General features: G+C 56.9%; 1 pseudogene; it reads right to left on the bottom strand.

The window, feature by feature from the left end:
* Positions 1–460: 460 nt before the first annotated feature.
* On the bottom strand, positions 461–3159 carry LOC104678019 (annotated as a pseudogene).
* Between the last annotated feature and the right edge of the window lie 4108 nt (positions 3160–7267).

Raw genomic sequence — 7267 nt, 5'->3', positions numbered from 1 at the left:
CCGGTTACACGGTAGTATCAGACACAGGACCTTGCGTCCCACCTCCCCCAGGGTTTTCTGCTCGAGCGGCATGTTGGCTGTGCCTCTTCCTTCTGGAACCAGGGAGGAGGTGCAGCCCCTGCCTGTGAGGCAAGGTCCTCATGGCCGCTGGAGCAGGCCTGGTGGAGCCTAGCCATGGCTCTGAGGCTTCTGCTGGGGCAGGGCTGTACCACTGTGCCCCATTTCATCTGCCAAAGCCTCCATGTGGTCCCTGCTGACCATCAGCAGGGCTGGAAAGTCCATCCTCTTACTGGAGGGAGACCAAGAGCCCTGGCCACCGTAGCCAGATTGTGCAATCCCTTTTTCCCTTAAGAGCAATCAGCTTGTTGAAACTAGAGATGGAATTAGCACCTTAGAGCTAAGGGGTGACACAGAAGTGGGGAAGGGCGAACCTTGAGGGTGTGTTCTCAGTGGTGGGTTTGTCTCTCCCAGGCAGGGAGCTCTGCCTGCAGCTCAGCCTGGCTGAACGGGTGCTGGGCCTGTCCCTTCCCAGGGCCCAGCAGCTGAGGTGGAGGATGAAGCCTGGGTGGACGCTCCACACCATGACCTCCAGGGAGTGTTCCTGACCTGGGGGAGGCAGGTGGGCTCCCCCTTAACCAGGATGCAGATGACCCCCTTGGGCCACCTGCACGTTGCACCCTCGGGAGCAGGGCCGTTCCTCCCCTGTCTTCTTCTCCTGCAGGTTGCCAGGGGAGCCCTGGTGGAGGGAGCCAGGTTCCCTGTGCCTCTCTCTGCCCCAGCTGCAGGAGGGGTGCCCGGTCGCACCTTCGGAGGATCGTCTGTAACCAGCACCAGCCTCACCCTGCCCTCCGGACAGGACACACGGCCAGGTTGGCGAGTCTGGAGGGGTTTTCTCAGGCACAGGCACCGTGAGAGCCGAGGTCCCCCACGGCCTGCAGCAGAGGACTTTTCCCAGAGGCCACGTGTACTCGCAGCAGTCCAGCTGCCGGGCCGGAGAGCCTGACCCCACGTGCACGTGGTCGACACTGCTGCATCCACTGGAAATTTCAAAGTAAAATCAGGACATGTAGGGGCAGGGAAGTGGGCTTGAGGGCTTCGCAGGGAGACGCCACACCACCTCCCATTTGCTATGCTAGTTTCTTGAATGAGCGGCCCTCATTCATCAGAGGCATCTGCCCACAAACTTCTGGCCAGGATCTGAGAACTGAGAGAAACCAGCCCCAAAACCACAGGCCAAGAAGCCTGGAACCCAGAGAGTGATTCCAGGAAATCATGGCAGGCGCACGCTGAGGTCACTTAGGCTGACCACGGTGAAGGTCAACAGCACCCATCACAAATGGGTTTGCCCAGGACAGGCCCAGCGGCGCCTGTGCCCCCGGCGTGTGCATTACCAACCTTCTCATTTCTTCTCAAGGGGCTCAGATGCGTCGGTAAATTATAGGTCACCCTTGTCATGCTGGATTATGAACAGAATCTCAAGAGTTGCCTCCCTTCAAGAAACCCACCGTGCAAAAACCCATCTTCTTAGTCAAGCAAGTTAGGAAGAGATTATTCATTTTCCAAAAGACTTTTCTTTTGGCCAGGAAAGAACACCCTTAGTTTGCCAGAAAATCCTGCCAGCCGCCTCCCTGAGCGCATGGACCACGAGATTCCGTTTTGTAAAGTCGAGACGGCGGCTCAGGAGCACATGCAGTACGTGGAGTGCAGAAGGCCTGGGTGCTCCGGAAGCTTCCAGAGACAGCGTGGGGCGGCTGACGCGCGGGGAGACACAGACGTGCAGGACGTTGCGGCCGCCTCGCCCCCAGGGCTCCTGGAGCGCGGCTGGCTGAGGAGCCGAGCAGATGGTGATGGTGCTGCTGAGCGTTTCCTGCCGGGGCGGGAGGAGGTGGGGTGGCCGCCGGCAGGGCCTGTGACTGTGAGTGTGGCTCACGGAGCAGCTAATGTGGGGGGCGGGGGGCACGGATTACGCCATGTGTGACGGCAGAGCGGGGACAACATGTCAAGAGCTGTGGCCTGGGGTGTAAGGAAGAGTCGTGAGAAAATACGCAGGAAGAGATTCCCCGTGGACATGTTTCCCTTGGGAAGTGGATGGAACCTTCCGAGCCATGATTCTGCCTGAATTAAGCAGTGGTGGGCACTGGCATGGCAGGTGGCTTCTGCTGCCTTGGATTTGCACCTCTAAGGGGTCACAGGGGCCACCCCCCAAGCAAGACAAGGTGTGATCATGAACAGGCCCTTGGGGGGCCAGAAGAAGGAATGGCTCCAGTGATGAAGGCTGAATGCCAGCTCTCTCTCCATCATTCTCCCGGCCCAGGAGAGGGCTACTCCACAGGGCTGGGTTTAAAATCCTTCTGTGCAACTGGCAAAGGCATCCACAGTGACTTCTGCTGCTGTGGTACATTCTACCCTCCCCTCGTCCCCACCCCATCCTATTCTCGGCTACAAGTTATTTATATGTACAGTGTCATCTGAACGTGCATGGGCCGATCCCAGGACATGACACACAAAGAGGCTGAGGTGAACCCAAGCCGCCGGGCCAGCCTGTGGCTCAGTGTCTGTTCCAGAAGTCCTGGCCCCAGGCAGCTCTCCAGAACAGGGCCGCTGGAACTCAGGAGGGTCAGGACCACAAACACAGTTGTTGTCACCCCAACAACTGTGACCGAAAACACCCTACAGATGTTTGAGAACTAAAAAGTAAGGAGGGATCTGGGCAGCCGAGCTGTCTCCTAAAGAAGCCACGTTGTAGAGAAAACTGCTTGCTCCATCTGTGTGAGACGGAGGCGGCCGGGGTGTCCTGCCAGCAGACACAGGTCTGTCCATCACTGGCTGCCACGCTGCCTCTGTCCTTCACTCCCATTTAAGGGAAAACGCTATCTCTTCATCTTTCTGCCCTGGACACTGGAGATCAGTGGTGAGAACGGTGCTCTTGCTATAAAATGTTCAGGTTCTAGAGTGCTCCCATCTTTCCTTCCACTCCACGTGGAGTTTATCCAAAGGACAAAGGCCTGTCATTGGCACTGGCATCCATGATGCCCGCTCACCAGGGAGTGGGAAACAGAAGCCTGTCCTCAGAGGACCGTGACTGGGAGCCTGCAGCTGCTGGTGGGTGGGGCCAGCCCGCAGCTCCTCCTGGAGGCCTCGGGCTTCTTGCAGTTGCATTTCTTTGACATGTGGAGGGAGGATCGTTTTGACACCTGCCTGGGAACTTTCAAAGGAGATGGCCTCTGGGCAGGGGTTTTAAACCAAAGGGCACCACACAGATTCAGATGTGCACTGTGGCTGTTGTTTGCAATTGACGCAGAGATGCAGAGGATGGAACAGGAGTGCCAGCCATGCTGCTCTATGGCCTTGGCCCAGCCAAGACCCCCAGTCAATGGGGGTACGGGACCCCCACTACACAGGGCCCTGGGAACCACCTTTGCCGAGGTCCACCGTTGGGCCCACCGTCCACCGCCCACACCTGGCTGTGCTTGGAGACTGAGAGCAGGGGGTGACGGTGGGCCTGGCGTGCTCGAGTCCCGCAGCAGGAAGGGTCGGGGGGAGGTGGGAGATCGCAGTCACCCAGGGGTCCCCACGTGGGCTTGTACAGGCCTGGTTCAACCTGCACAGCAACTGGGCAGGCAGAGCGAGCCCCCACTTTATGGGTGAGAAAACCGAGGCACGGAGAGGTGAACGCATGTGGCATCAATGCCGCTAAGACAGAAGCGAGGCGGGAAAGCCTGTATTCGGGGGGGCGGCCCTGTCCCCGGCTCCCAGGTGCCTTCGGCTCATCTGCCCAAGGCTCCTGGGGATGTGGCCCCTGGGTTTCAGGAGGGGCCTGCTCCTCCTGTGGGAGCCACGGACACGTCCTGCTCCTCCTGTGGGAGCCACAGACACGTGTGTGCCCACGTACCCCAAGCTCACACACACACCACGGCGCGTGGGCAGGGAAGCGGCACTCCCGACTACCCGGTGAGCATCTTTGCTTTCCTTCCGCTCTAAGTAGGCACCCAAGGAATACACACGTTCACTCAGAGCCTGATTCACGTGACTGGGATAAACCCGCGGGGACAGGTTCTCACACATGGCCACCATGAGGATCCATTACAGGGGCCCAGGGTGGTCTCTGCTCAGAATGGGGTTGGGGTGAATGGACCCCTGGCAGCTACCAGTGACAGGGAGGGTGGGGGTGGGGTTTAGCCGGGCAGGTGACTCCCTTTTCGGGAGCCTGGGGCTCGGGACGCCTGGACAGCACATGGTGAAGGCAGAGGCTGTGTGCCGTGTGCCTCGGAGCCGGTGCCCGTTCCAGGTTAGGAACTAGAAAAGTCCCTGCAGGGGCTTCCGCCCGCTCCCTCTTGGAAGTCCTGCTTTCATTTCCCCCGTGACACCAGCCTCTCCAAGCTCTGCGGAAGGCCGGCTCTCCTCGCACAGCCTCCCCCGCCACTCTGGGTGCTGGCTGGGCTTTTCTGCAGACCCCAGGTTCTGCTCTCTGGTCTGTGCCCAGCGTGATGGCCACCACCCACTCAGGACTCCATTTTGTCGAAAAAGTGCCAAGGCCCATCTCTTGCTTTAAAATATCATGCTGTTTTCTCTGAATCTGCTGTGATTCTGGAGGCTGCCTGATTTTTAGAAAATGTAAAAAATAAAATCAAAAACCATGCTGCAATGCAAAGGCCAGGACACGCCTCTTACACTGAATTCATGTCTTGAAAGCTAGCAAGTTTTGAGTTACAGTACTTGCACCCCAAAATGGTTGCTTATCGTGTGTGTGTGTGTGTGTGTGTGTGTGGTGTGTTTACACAGTGAACAACCTGATACCTTTGGCTGAAATGGACTTCGTGTGAGCATCCGGCCAGGAGGCTGCTGGGCTCCAATGTCTCCCAGCCCTGACTCCTGGATGTTGGCCTCCTCAAATTTGCATATTCATTGACTGAAATCTATTTTATTTTCTCAGGAAGAGTCTATCCTTTTTGCAAATGCCAGCCACAGAGGTTTATTTTTCTCCCTGAGAGAAGGAAGAGTGAAGGCTGAGACTGAGACGGAAGGACAGAAGGAGGAGATTCAGAAGCCAGTGAGCCTGGAGCCACGAGATGCGCTCCGAGGACTTGGCACCTCGGAAAAGTCAGGCAGGGCCAAGAGATGCGCTCCGAGGACTTGGCACCTCGGCAAAGTCAGGCATGGGCAGGGGTTGGTCTTGGCTTCGCCACGACATTGCCACGAGATCGGGGGTGGTCTCCACTCGTGGGCTGGCCTGTCCTCTGCAGCCAAGAGCTTGGGCACCATCTCTATTCACAGGCCGGCCTGTCTGCAGCCTGAGGTCCCCGTGGCGCCAACATCCAGATGCTGAGATAATTCTGCCGGGGCGTTGGCTGATCGGTGATTGGTGATTGGCTATTCCTTGAGTTCTGCATTGATCTTGCTGGCTGAGCGTCCAATGCGGAGGGGCAGGTGCTGTTAGGGTCTCCACTCCCATCCCTCTCCCCAGGACTTATCACCCACCGCAACCGTAAGCTGCTAGGGGTTCACAGCTGTGAGTCTGGGAGGGGTGCCACCGGGCTTGCGGCTCAGGATCCCAGCTCTAGGACCTGGCCACCGCTCCCCTCCTGCCCACATCTCGGCTTAGCCGTCTTCACTGGATGCCAGCCCCTTCCCCTGGTCTTAGTTGGCTCGGGCCACTAAACTGAAATGGCACACCTTGAGGCCTTCAACAGCAGACCCGATTTCTCACCATCTGGAGGCTGGAGGAGGTCCAGGATCCAGGCCCCCAGGGCTGCTTTCTCCCCCACTCCCCCACCCTCCCTCCATGACGTGCAGACTCCACCCTCTTGCTGCCCTGTCTCAGGACTGTCCCTCTGGGCAGGCAGGCCGCTGGCATCCCCATGTGTCCTCTCCTCCTGTTCTTATGAGGACACCAGTCATACTGGATCCGGGCCCACCCTAATGACCTCATTTACCTTCATCACCTTGAAAGACCTTGTCTCAACAGCAGCCACATTCTGGGTCCTGAGGGTTAGGCCTTTAACATGGGAATTTGAGGGATGCAGTTCACCCCACAAAACCTGGACCATTCCCCCAGTAAATCACTCTCACAAGAGCTCTCCCCTCAGCCTTTGCTTCTGGGGGACCACGCCTGACATGGATTCATCCAGCTTCCTGCTTCTCAAAGAACAGAGGGGAGAGCCCCAGTGAGAAGGAAATGGGTGGCCTCGGGGACCTGCGGATAAGCTGCTGGCACTGCCAGGGGACAGGCTGGGCCGAAAGCCAGGAGGAGGGCGGTGAGGCCTGGGGCTGGACCTCATTCTTCTGAGTATTATAAAATCTGGCTTTGCTCAGAAACTGCCCCATGTGTCCTTTTGTTAATTGAAGTGCAAAATTTTCTCCAAGTAATAATTGGAGTCATTTAACAACACAAATAATGTGCACCTTAATTTGGTTGATAGGCACAATTGTTCATTCCTGGAGACTCAGAGGAGCAAAGTGAGCACGAATTCCAAGAGTGGAAAGAAATGCGTTCTGCAAATTTCACCCTGGCTTCTTCCTCGCCAGCCTGGGAGCTGCCCCGAGGGTCTTGGAACCTTCAGCTGCTTGCGAGGTCAGCCAGTGTTGTGGGGAGCCAGGTCTTGCGGTGGCTTCCAGCCCCAAAGCTGACTCTGCGTGGGACAACAAACGGTTTAATGAACCTCTCAGCTTTTTCCATCTGTGAAGCAGAGTTTGGGATGCTTGCCACCGGACCGGGAGGCCACGAAGATGGATGCATCTGTTTTTAGAAAGCTCTCTGCCAGCGATGAAAGACATCAAAGCTATAATACCCTGTTAGGCAAGCAAGGAGAGAACTCATACATTCAGGAGATGGTCTCCTTGTGCAGAGAGGCCGTCGGAATCAATGTATGCTGGAGCCCTGAGGAACCCAAAGCTGTGTGAGCCTGCAGCCCCCGCCCCACGTCCCAAAGCGATGTGGTCTGGGGAGCTCTTGTCCTGCCCTTTTTGGACACCCCCCTTCTTTGAGGGCATCTTTCTTCTCAAAGGTGTTGGGGTGGGAGTAGGTGGGGGTCTAGCGTTGCTAATTTCCTTGTAAGTGCATTTTATTATTACTATTATTATTATTATTTTGAGACAGAATCTCGCTCTGATGAGCGAGAATCAAAATTGTTATTTTGAGACGAGGTTTCACCATGTTGGCCAGGCTGGTCTCGAACTCCTGACCTCAGGTGATTCACCCACCTCGGCCTCCCAAAGTGCTGGGATTACAGGCATGAGCCACTGTGCCCAGCCAACTGCATTATTTTTA

Source organism: Rhinopithecus roxellana, chromosome 13 (genome assembly GCF_007565055.1).
Source record: "Rhinopithecus roxellana isolate Shanxi Qingling chromosome 13, ASM756505v1, whole genome shotgun sequence".
Taxonomy (NCBI): domain Eukaryota; kingdom Metazoa; phylum Chordata; class Mammalia; order Primates; family Cercopithecidae; genus Rhinopithecus; species Rhinopithecus roxellana.
This window is presented reverse-complemented; position numbering and strand designations above follow the sequence as displayed.